The sequence below is a fragment of the Jaculus jaculus genome, chromosome 4 (genome assembly GCF_020740685.1).
Source record: "Jaculus jaculus isolate mJacJac1 chromosome 4, mJacJac1.mat.Y.cur, whole genome shotgun sequence".
NCBI classification, from domain to species: Eukaryota; Metazoa; Chordata; class Mammalia; order Rodentia; family Dipodidae; genus Jaculus; species Jaculus jaculus.
In genome coordinates this window covers 72,120,419-72,132,885 of record NC_059105.1, presented here as the reverse complement: position 1 = coordinate 72,132,885, position 12,467 = coordinate 72,120,419, and the positions used below count along the sequence as shown (strand labels likewise).

Here is a 12,467-nt window from a genome sequence, read left to right as displayed (position 1 = left end):
CTGCTTCATTACTTACCTGGAACATTATGTCACATGAGCATGCTGGAATATTCCATTTCAGCTTCCAAGGTTTCAGACATAAATGAAAACTCAATAGCTGAGGTCAGTCAATAAGTAAACATAAATTCTGAGAGCAATGTTTGCATTGAGCCTGTGCTGCCAGGTGACAGTCATACAAACTACCTCCTGGTTGCTTGTGAAGATGAAATGTGAAGTATTCAGCTGTTTACTGTCGGGGTTTTCTTATGTTCTTCAATATCATCCAAAATTGAATGGTAGAACCCAGATGTTACATAAAACCACATAATAAGACTTCTGCTATGTTACATAAAAATTCCCCATTTCATTACTTCATTATCATATATCATCAAATAGAGTTATGAGATATAGTGGCTTTAAAATGTGAGAATCCAAGTAATAAAACTCATCAGATGAAAAAAAAAAAAAAAAACTCATCAGATGAGTTAGCACTTGGAAAAAAATCACAACTTCTTGTAACTAGCTGTTCCTATACCTATGTCTCTGACCTGTTTTTCAGGGAAAGGAAATTACTGGGGTTAAACTTTGTAATGTAGAATAAATATGGGTGTGCTTTACTTAAAAATATCTACAGGATATATAGAACTACATAATTTTTTCAACGAAGAAACTGAGTATTATGTGTGTCAGGGTAGTCAAAAAATGCATCAGGTAGAATGATTCAAAATCCAGTAGTTAAACTATTTATTTTCATTGTCTTATTTTGTTTGAAGAATGGAAAATGTGCAATACAGGAATTTCAAAGTATTTATACAACATTTCTTTCTAAAGTTGTCTAAGGAAACAATATGAGCAAGAAATTAAGACAGGGCATACATTTGTTATAATAGATAGCTATTACAGCATAGAAGACTGAATGAATCTGGGGAAGATGTACATGTTTATTTGGAATTAGTCATCAGTATAAAATATAATTATGTTTTTAAGTAAAATAATAAATTCCTTACAGAAATCTCAGGAATTTGTTTGAAAGATCATTTTCTATTCAAGGTGACTGTGCAGCCATCTATCAGGGCTTTGGGATTCTAAGATCTGGACCCTTACATACTGAGTGACAGAGGCTCGGGACCACCTTCATGCTTCCTGCAAGTGTGGCCTTTGCACTTTCACAAGCCTCCCCTCAATTCTTAGAAGGGCCCTGTGCTTAATCTAACACTGTAGTCTCCACCCTGAAATTATCAATAGCTTTTGAGCAAATGACCACACATTTCTCCATTGTCTGATTATCTCCTTGACTCTGACATTGTGGCCACTTTAGGTAGCATCACCCAAATCCACCACCCACTTGGGCCTCAGTTTCAGATGGGTAGGAGATGGGGAACTGATGGGTGATTTTCCTGTCTCATGAGGTTATTGTGTATGACAGAGAAACTTTGGAGAAGGTACCTGTATACCTGGGTATCAGTTAAGACTCCTATGGCAAAAGACAGAAAATCCATCTTAAAGTGGCTTAAACTCAAAGGAAAATTATAAATTCACAAAAACTCAGTCTTGCAGAAGGCAGGTTTGATTTAAGCACCAGTGATGAATTGGAGCTGGCTTGTACCAGCTCTCCAATTATTAAATTCAGCAGATGACATTATGTAGCTTGAAATCAGCCAGAGAAAGGATATTTATACAAGAAAAGTTGGCAAAATATGGCCTTTTGTAATAGTTGGGGGCACAGATATGAAAGCCTGATAGCTTGAGTCCAAGTCCCCTTTCTAACTGTTACCTGTGTGACTTTAAGCAAGTAACTTCTACATGCTTCAGTTTCAATTATAAGGTGAAGATTGTAATAGTATATTGCTTGTGGGTTGTTCTCAAGCAATGAATTAATTAATGTTTGTAGTGACTAAAAGAAGAATGTCTAGACCAGCATAAACACTGCATAATTTTTTTCAAGTATCACTTAAATTAAATTTCTTTTTCTCATTTCCTTAGTCTCACTCCCCTCTGGGCTGGCCCAGATCTCACCCAGCATGACTCAGACTCTTTTTATCAGGGGGGAAAAAAAAAACCTTCAGCATCTCCTGGCTCTGAATGGAAAACACATGTTCATCCTCAAACAAACTGCAATGGCCAGAGGATGCTCATTTGCTTAGACTTCTGCACCTTGTTTATCTAAGCAGAAGTTCTCAGCCTGTGGGCATCCACAAAAATCATGCTGGGAAAAATAAAGCCAAACAAAACAGGTCTCACCACTATAAGCTACTTGCAAGTAGACAGTAGTATAAGATGTAGGCCACCTTTGTGTGTGTGAAATACCAATCCATAAGAAGTCATAAAAACCAGGTACCTTGGGGTGGGGAAATAGCTCAGCACTTAAAGGTACTTGCAATGCCTGATAGCATAGGCTCAATTCCCCATCTCTCATGTAAAGCCAGGTGAGCATTAATTTGCCGTGTCAAAAGGCCCTTGCACACATGCTCACACGTACACACATACATGCAAGCAACTATGCACTTAGTGTCTGCCTGATTCTGAACTTATAGTAAACATCCTAAGCTTCAGTTTTCTTTACTATCATTAGACATATTACTTTCTCCCTGAGGAATAAGTAGACCTCAGCTATTACCATACAATTAAACCATAATATAAAGCAACAATAGGTATTAATAAATTAGATTTATTTTCAAACCTTATGAGAAAAGATTTATTCTGACCCACAGTTTCTAGTCTATCATGGTAGGGAAAGCAAGTGGAGTAGCTTGATCTGTGATGGAAGACTTTTGCTTCCCCTATTGAAGTGGAACCAGAAGGAGATATGAGCATTAATCCTTCATTTCCCTCTATCCAGCAACCTACTTCTGCTGGCTATGCCATATATCCCCAAGAGTCCACACTCTTCTAAAAATGTGCCACTAGCAGGGAACCAATAGCTGAAACATGGGAGCCTGTATTTATTTAAATCATAACAGGGATATAAGGCACAGGAGCATTCATATATGCCATAGATGTTAAGATGATGTCTCATATACATGTGCTAAACTGGTCCTGCCTTACCGTTCTGTCAGTATCTCAGTTGGCCTGTCGAGTCATCATGTGAAAACTAGAAAAATGAATCATACTGGGTCCTTTGGGAAAGAAGGCTAGGTGCTAGACCAAATCCATCTTCTCTAAAGAATAGAATGGGATACTGGATAGATGGCTGAACAGGTAATGGCAAGCACTTAAAGGGACTGATGGCCCATATTCAATTCCCCAGTTCCCATGTAAAGCCAGATGCACAAAGTGGTTCATGCATCTGGAGTTCATTTGCCAGTGGCAGGAGACCCTGGTGTGCCCATTCTCTCTCTCTCCTCTTGTTGCCTTTGCTTACAAATAAATTGCTTACACACACACACACACACACACACACACACACACACACACACACACAGATTGGAGACCAGATATAGTACAGTACAGCTGTGATCTTAGCACCCAAACAGTTGGGTTAGGAAAATCATAAGATCCTGGTCTACACGGCAAGTTGCAGGGCAGTCTGGGCTACATAATGAGACTCTGTCTCCCAAAAACAAAGAAACAAAAGAGAATAGTGTGGGGAACCTTGACTAGGGTTGTCTGATGGTTAGTCCTAACTATTTCACATTACTCATACAGACTCTGCTTTTCAAAATAATCATGACTGCCTTCACAGGAACTGTGGACAACCCAGCCTCCTTAGGGAAGTATGGATACTCAGAAAGTCTCCAGTTGACATTAAGGCTGGAAATATCCTATTACCCTTTTTAAAGATTTTGTTTTAGGAATAAGTCTTTAGAATTCTATAGCACTAAAAATCATTTGGCCTTTCAAGCCAAAATGCAAAGGATCATTTAAAAGCGCCATTCTTTATTCATTTACTACCACAGATTCTAATGGGAGGAATATGCTAAAAAATCAATCCTCTCAACATCAAAAGAGGGCCTAAAAATGTACAGAGCAGATGTTGAAATAAATGTGTAATGGCCTCAACTGAGCCTCCCCTGAGTTCATTTTTGTATGTTCAGCCTATGGCATCTGGACTGGGTTTTCAGGTCTTTTTCCTTGTTTAACATCTTCATTTACATTCAATTTGCATATCATAAAACCCACCCACTTATGGATATAGCCCAGTTATTTTTTTCATAAATGTATAGTTATGTGGTGTTAATGCTACCTACCTTCAAAATACATCCAGTACCTCCGGAAGAAACCTTGGACTCCTTAGCAGTAGTCTTTTCACGCTCCGAGTTTGGCTGCTATCATCTAAAGCGAGTCTTCTCTTTCCCCATGTATATGCAACTCTGAGGAATGCATTCTGTATTAATTTCGAGGCCTTGGAAACCTCTTCTTTTCTGAAGTTGCTCGATTTGAAAACTTTTTAAGGAATTTAAATATGAAGGAGTTGATGTGGCTCTAAACATTACAGAAGTAATCAAGGCAATGAAGCACTCGGCTAACTGCCTTCGGGTGACATTGTCTGGAATCTATGTTAAGAGTTGGAACTATCTCTGACCCTGGCCCTGTTGCCAGCTCTGATGAGCTAACTAACACTATATGTTTTCCATCTACATCTGCTGTTGCAGAAATATGAATGTAAACATTCATACTCTGAAAGGTTATGTGCATTTGAGGCAATCTCTAGATAATTTTAGGTTGATCAAAAACATTTCTGACAGCTTATGATAGATATAATCTGACATCCGTGTGGTTTAGTTTTGTGAAGGTGACCTGTGATAATTTTCTAGCAAGCAAAATATAATTTTATCAGCCAGATGCCCACATCGTGGTGTTCTTCACATATACTTTAAAATTGCCTTTAGTTTCTGGCACCTATGTAATTTCTGAGATCACAAATTTCTACTAGAAGCTCTAACCTGACCTAGAGCTCTATCAGCACAGAGGTTATGACCAAGAGTGTCTTGGATGTTCTTTTAATTATGTGAACTATGTTTAAATGACTATTATAACTTAAAGTGACAGTACTCACAGTGAAGCTGAATGGGGTAACTGTTAGGACTTCTCATTCCAGAGTAAGACAGCCTGAGTTATAATTCCATGAGTCAGTCACCCATCTTAGTCCATATTGCACTGCTATTAATTAGATGATTGTACAGAATGAGTAGTTTATAACAAGAAGAAATATATTGGCTCACAGTCCTGGAGACCAGATGGTTCAATGTCAAGTTTCTGATATTGGGTAAAGTTCTTATTGTTGCATTTTAGCATGCACACATACATAATGCAGGCAGAGGATGAGACAGGGGCAAAAGGAGGAAAAGGAGAGACACTAGGAAGAGGGAAGCACCTGTGTTTACTAATCAGTTCATCCATGTCAGGCACTTTACCAAAGGTAATGATTTCTTGGCTTAGAATATGATTCATAGAATATGCATGTATAAAACACAAACAAGATGCCTCATACCTCAACATTCCTGACAATTCTTTCTCTAATTCTTGGAGACAGTAGTTCATTAACATCTCCAAAATTAATAAACAGAAATGCACATACTTATACATACTTTGTCACATGATGTGCTGGACTAGTCAGAAACTCTATTGAGTGAATATTTTAAGCATTAAAATAGGGATGGAGAGATGCCTTAGAGGTTAAGGTGCTTGCCTGCAAAGCCTAAGGACCCAGGTTCAATTCCCCAGAACCAATATAAATAAACCAGATGCACAAGGTGATGCCTGTGTCTGGAGTTATTTGCAGTGGCTATTGGCCCTGGAGTGCCCATTTTTTCTATTTCCCTCTCTCTCAAGTAAATAAATAAAATATCTTTAAAAAAAACCATTAAAATAGCAGATTTTCTTTTGAGGGGCATGCTTAACCTCATCTTAGAAATGACAAGGTAAACTGTCCCTTTCAGAATGCAGGGTAATATGCATAAGGATAGGGAAGAATACCACACTCCCAGGAGGCCATTGTGAGTGGAGCTTAGCTTTTAAGGGGGAGCAGATGACATTTGCTAATTCTTAACATTAAGAGAAGATGTATGAGAAGAAAATAATATGATTAGAATATGAATCCAACCTAGTAGAAGGGACAGGCTATATACTACTTTAATAAGTGAAGTAATGAGAAAGACTAGAAGGCATGTGTTCGACTGTGTGTGGTTTGTCCATGTTTCATTTCTATTAATGCTGAAACTACTGTATTGTATATTTTGACTTGTTAGCATGTTTCACTATATGTTTGTCAGGAAAAGAAAAGAATCTGTAAAAGGAAGAAATGACCTTGTGACACAGTTTACACAGAACAACAAAGAGATACATTTATACAATTGTCTTGATAAAATATAGCAAGTGTGTTCAATATAGAAGGCCATTATGAACAAATCAGGAAAATCAGAGAACTATTTATTTTCATTGAACAGAGTTGAAGGAATCTGCCTGTCTTTTCCCAGACAATGTGTTTAAATTTAACGTGCACAAATTGGTCCTAGCAAAACCCAAGGTTGGTCTCAGAAAGACACAGAAACAGATGGGTCCTCCTCCTCACCAGAAACCAAAGGCTCACACTCAAGCTGTATGTAGCAAGCTTACTCCCTTAAAAATTAAAATTCTAATAACAAATCTTTCACTGACTCTTCTTTATCCAGGTCTAGCCCCTTAATCTGTTTATCTTTCATGTACTTTCTCTATGCCTGTGGCTAACTGGGCTTTAGTAATGAAAGGAATACAATAAGATGAAGGTTTTAGTGCTGACTCGGAATCAGAAGACGGAGACTTTGCTAAATAATGCTCAATGGCATCAACAATTATCATCTGCAATACTCAATATGTAATAGCAAGATTTGTCAGAGCTGCTGTATGCAGAATTCAGTTGGCTGACGTTATTTACTAACTGAACATTACAAATCCCAAGGGTGGCATGCTGCATAGCAGCTTTGGTAACTCATGAACTCTGATCCCACTGTGGCCGTGCACGTCTAGCTGCACGAACTCGCTTTTGTCCCTACCCTTGCATTCAGACTATCTGCCACACTCATGACTGCCCATTTCATCTTTGCTTTTCACATCTACATTTGTGTCTCTCCTGCCTTGTTACACTGCAGTTGGATGTTATTAGCTACTCAGTCTCTGGCTGTCTCCTCTATGTCTATGTCACATCCTCCTTCCTTTGACTCTATAGGTCACAGCAGAATAGACATTGAGACCATGCAAGGATTTAAAATCACATGATCCTCTCAGGTGAACTAAGTCTGGGCACCTCAATGTGAAGTAGGAGCATCTAAATGCTGTTTTTTTTGAAATGTGTATGCCAAAATTCCCTGGATAGCCTCACTTGAGGTATGATAAGGAATCAGGAATTTTATAGCTGTCTGAGACTGGCTGGTGGTTGATGGTGTTTTTGAGGTTATATCTCATATAGACAACATTGGACTCAAACTTGCTATGTAGCCCAGGCTGGCCTTGAATTCTTGATTCCTTCTTCCACTTCTTGCTCATGTGGTCACATCTTCTTAGATGTAATCAAAGAATAGAAAATTAGGCTGTGAAAAATGTGAAGAAAGTCAGACCTTAAGTAAACTATGATGAAAATCAGAAATGTTCATCAGCTAAACAACCATTTAGTCCCACTAAACATTTTTGTTAATGATAAACTACATTGATATGGTGGGTTGTGCCTTTAGATAGTATATTTTAATAATAATAATACATTAAATGATAAAAGGAGGTAAGTTACAGATATGTTAAAGATTTTAAATAACCTGCGTATGGGGGGGCAGAGGTAGGAGAATTTCTGCTAATTCAAGCCCTGCCTGAGATTATATATTGAAATGCAGGTCCGTCTGAACTAGAATAAGACTACCTTGAAAAGCAAAACTAAAAGAATACATGGAAATAAAATATAAACAACTAGAACAACAATAAAGTAAATTAATGAATTTATAAGTTTATTAAATTGATATTACAATAATTATTAAAAACTGGGTCTCCACTTGTTATTGCAGCTCTTCTCTAAATATTAATTTATGCAGGATTATACAATCTATAGATTTAATGTCTCTTGGATGTATACCATTGGCATTTCTTTTTGAGGTGCAGTCTCACTTTACCTGGAAATCATTCTGTACCTCTAGCTTTAGTCCGGTGTAAATTTACAGCAATCTTCCTACCTCTATCCTCTGAGTGCTGGGATTGAAGACTTGCTTCACCACACTCAGTTACCTTTGTTGATTTCTATACCAGCAATATTTTTCTAAAGAAAGACACAGTGCTTTACTTAATTATAAATGAAAACCATTATTAAATAATGTTATAAGGTACCTACAGACATGTGGATCTTTACATAACCAAACCAATATCCAGTCTTTCCCTGAGATACAAGGTGTGCTCATATAATATAATAAGACTATCTTCTGTGATCTGCTAACATTAATCACATTACTTTTAGCAACAAATGATAACTCACAACCTCTGCTGTATCTAAGTGAAGTTGATGGTAATTGCTAAGTGTCTATTGAGGTGTGTCCGTAAAGTGTCAATGGTCCTTTTGCAATTTGCCATTTAAGCTTTGTGATGCAGAACTTGTTGGTATATAAGTTATTCCACTAGTGCATGGAGATGATGTCTCCTCCAGTGGGAAAACAGCAGTCCATTCCAGTGCATTGTTATAGAGAGAAAGTCATTCCTACCTACAAGGAGCAGACACAGCCTGAATCTTTCATGGAAGCTTCATCTTCTTGGTGAAATTTGCAGCCTGTGTGGTGAAGCTAATCTGCTTCTTACCATTTTGATTTAAAAAAACACACATGCACACACTAAGTGAATACAACTTTTCAACTTCCTGGTTACTTGAAACATTTTCAAATATTAACATATGGAGTATTCCCTAAGCCTTCTTCTTAAGAATTCAGTGCTTCAGTGGTTGATACAAAAGACCTTGGTAGAATTGGACTACAGACAAAAAAAAAAAACAAAAAAAAAAACTTGAGTATGTTGCTTTTCTTTTAGCAATTCATCTTTTTCATTCTTCCAGGTAGAGTTTGTAGGAGCAATGCTCACCCCAATTATTAGAACTCTCCTAGTATAGCTTCTTTGATTCTTAATGGTATCGTGTGCCTGCTGTTTCTTTAGACCTCTTTGTTCTTATAGAACATATTTTCAATTTAATTTAGAGAAGACAAGCTCACTTGCATTAATATCCCTCACTACTTTAGAGTAAAATGAATCAGGATTGGGCTGGAGAGATGGCTTAGCAGTTAAGTGCTTGCCTGTGAAGCCTAAGGACCCCGGTTCGAGGCTCGTTTCCCCAGGTCCCACATTAGCCAGGTGCACAAGGGGGCGCACACGTCTGGAGTTCGTTTGCAGAGGCTGGAAGCCCTGGCACGCCCATTCTCTCTCTCTCCCTCTATCTGCCTTTCTCTCTATGTCTGTCGCTCTTAAATTAAAAAAAAAAAAAAAACCCTCATGTAATGAATCAGGATTGCTTTGCAAGAAAGGACAAGCGTGTTTTCATAGTACCCATATTGCTGGGAGAGTGGCACCTGAGTCTTCTCTCAGCAGACACAAGATCATACAGAATGGCCCCTCCAAGCCCAAAATACTGACTTTGTTGAAGCCCTCAAGTTCTCCCTGAATTCTTCTGAGCATTGTAATTTGTTGAACTTCTCTGTTAGTCTTTGTACTTTATACACTGAGGACAGGGAATGCACGTCACACCTTGAGAGGAATGCACTCATGTCTCTATAAGGCACTAGTAGTCTCTTGAATTTCCCTTGTGGCATTGATTGAGTGGCTGGTATACAATGTTCCCTTTTCTCCTAGTAGCATAGGAGATAAAGTAGCTCGTTCATGCTCCACTATTAAAGAGAAGAACAACGTGCTTCTCACTCTGTCTGGGTGGATCATTCAGGAGAGAAAAGAAAGGCCATTACAAGACACAATCCTACTCCATGCTCTACAAAGCTGAGATTTATGAAGAAGCTGGAAAAGTGACTTCTCCAAACACATATCTTCTACAATAGCACGGTACTTAGAACTTAGTGTTCCTTCCTGTTCTCAGGCCTTTTGTTCTCCCAGTTTCCTTTTTAGCATGGTGATTTGTTTGTAATTATGCAAAGTAATAAGTAAACAAGCATCCAAATAATAGACATGCTTGACTCAGTCCAAACATTTTCAAAGACCTATGAGGAAAGAAGGATTTATTTTGAGAAATACAGCTCCAGAAAAAGCAAAAAAACAGCTAATAATATCCTCTGATATCAAGTACTGACATAAAACACCCATTTTTTTTTAAATGAAAGTAACCATGAGAAGAAAACAGATTTTTCAGATTTCATTAAGTTCTACATGCATAATGATCCTATAATGTAAGGGTTTCTTTTGTTGTTATATTTTCCTTGCTTTTACAAAATACCCAGATCTAAAAACTGAAAATTCTATAGCCTGCCATTCCATTATAAAAACTTCAAAACACAGCACATTTATATTAGCCGGTTAGAACATATACATACACTTGAGAATTATGTTCCATATAATTAAGTAAATTGGATATCCATACTTCTAAGTTAGTATGAGCTTTCAGTAGAAGAATCTATGTAAAAGTATTTAACTTTTCTTAAATGTCAATTGCTTTTTATAAAAGATATAAAATGCCAATTTGTGTTTCACATCATTAGCAACATTAGCAACATTGAGAATAATGAGGAAAATGTGGAGGGGCCATACTGTATGATCTTGTGTCTGCTGAGAGAAGACTCATGTGCCACTCTCCCAGCAATATGGGTACTATGAAAATACACTTGTCCTTTCTTGCAAAGCAATCCTGACTCATTTTACTCTAAAGTAGTGAGGGATATGAATGCAAGTGAGCTTGTCTTCTCTAAATTAAATTGAAAATATGTTCTATAAGAACAAATAGGTCTAAAGAAACAGTCAGGCGCATGATACCATTAAGAATCAAAGAAGCTATACTAGGAGAGTTCTAATAATTGGGTGAGCATTGCTCCTACAAACTCTATCTGGAAGAATGAATAATATGAATTGCTAAAAGAAAAGCAACATACTCAAGGTGGTTTTTTTTTTTTTTTTTTTTTTTTGTCTGCAGTCCAATTCTACCAAGGCCTTTTGTACCATCCACTGAAGCACTGAATTCTCAAGAAGAAGGCTTAGGGAATACTCCATATGTTAATATTTTGGTTAAAAAATGCAGAAACTTCAAATTGTAATTTTTTGTGTCCCTTGAGTTTCCTTACCTTCTTGTCCCCATCATGTATTCCTTTTATTACTATATAAGGATAATAATAAAGATTAATTGTACCATTGAATATATTCTTTCAGTAGATCATGAATCCATGTTGGTTACTTCACTATGTTAAAGTGTTAAAAAATATTTGTTCAACATATTTATCTAGTTTAGTGGGATTCTGAATAATGTACTATAATCATGGTGTGTCTTTGGATTTATTGCTTTCTTGATTGTTTAGTTGATTAGTTTGTTGGTTGGCTTTATAAGACAGGGCCTCGTTCTGAGGCTCAGGCTCTCATCAAACACATAATCTTCCTGCTTCAGCCTCCAGAGTGCTGTGGTTACAACACTCACCACAACAGTTAGCTTCTGCTGTAGTTTTTAAATTCTTTATTACATTTCTCCTTACACTACTTCTACCGGTCAAGCTTATGCATAATCAACATGTCTAAATTTAGAGTGGTAGAACTTTCTTGAAATTGGACATTATGCCTTGTAATGAGCCTTGTGTACCTCTTAATACTCACCAAGACTCACTGAGCAGCAGGACTTTGTGCGTCCTTTGGTGCTTCCCCAACCTCTGTCTCAGCTCACCAGCAGGAATCTAAGTGAGACTGAAACTTAGCTATAACTTCTATCACTTTACTAGATGACAAACTCCAGCTATAACCTGCACGTCTATCTGCAGTTCTCATATCTTTCCATGCCCCAGGTCTCTAGTATACATATTTACCAGTGAAATTTCAACTCATCACCCTGGAAGTGTCCCCATTTTCTTTTGTTTTATAAAGAAAACCCAAGTGATCAAGCTAATTCTTCCTTAGTCATAATTAATATTTACCTTGAAATGTCTTGTTTGTACAGACAAATTCAAATGCTTATATGAGAACCAGTTCTATTCTATTCTTCTTTCCTGCTTGGATTTTAAATAGGGATTAAAAGTGTCATTTCCCCCCAGTGAAAAGAACTGCTGGGCAAAAAGACTCCGCAGATGAGTGAAGGAAGAGGCCAGTTTGTATAGTGGGAACCCTTTGCAACTCTATTAACAGGCAAATTATATAGTCAAACCTTCACATATGTCTTCTTAAAGTTGTATGAATCCCATTCATTGTCAAGAAATAATCCCAAATCACTCCCTTGATAAGACTTGAATAGTACCTTCCATTATTTTGTCCATTGTAAAAAATGAGTGTCATGACTTTTCTAATGTGTTTAATTGATTTCCATTTGGTTAAGAATATGTCAGCATTTATGAACTATACTTTCTCAGCAAAAGTAATAC

At 37.3% G+C, this 12,467-nt stretch overlaps 1 protein-coding gene across 1 annotated transcript in view; it reads left to right on the top strand.

The window, feature by feature from the left end:
• Xirp2 (xin actin binding repeat containing 2) overlaps nt 1-12,467 on the top strand; it is a 325,028-nt gene that overhangs the window by 279,558 nt on the left and 33,003 nt on the right. The window lies entirely within an intron of this gene.